This window comes from Pterocles gutturalis, unplaced genomic scaffold, assembly GCF_000699245.1.
Source record: "Pterocles gutturalis isolate BGI_N339 unplaced genomic scaffold, ASM69924v1 scaffold11953, whole genome shotgun sequence".
NCBI lineage: Eukaryota > Metazoa > Chordata > Aves > Pterocliformes > Pteroclidae > Pterocles > Pterocles gutturalis.
The window spans coordinates 1-329 of record NW_010120577.1 but is presented as its reverse complement, the minus strand read 5'-3'; positions in this window follow the sequence as shown (position 1 = coordinate 329).

Genomic DNA, 329 nt, shown 5'->3' with positions numbered 1-329 from the left:
TCTCATCCCGTGGACGCGAACGCCTGGGTAAGCCCGGCACAATTTTGTTGTGCTCTCCACCTTCCCCCGAGCCATCCACTAGCCCGTGTGTGCATTCTCCCTCCCGGAGCGCTGCCCTGGCAGGAGCTGGGAGGCTCTTTTTGGATGAAGGCGCCCATTCACCACCTCCAAACACTCTCTGTGCAGCGCACCCAGGGCAGGGCTGCGCCAGGAGCCCCAGCCTCGCACCGCACAGCTTTCTGCAGGGCTGCTCCATGCTTCTGTCGCCAGCCCGTGTCCCCACGGCGTGTTTATCCCACCACTTCGCGGTCTGACAGCAAATGCTGGGA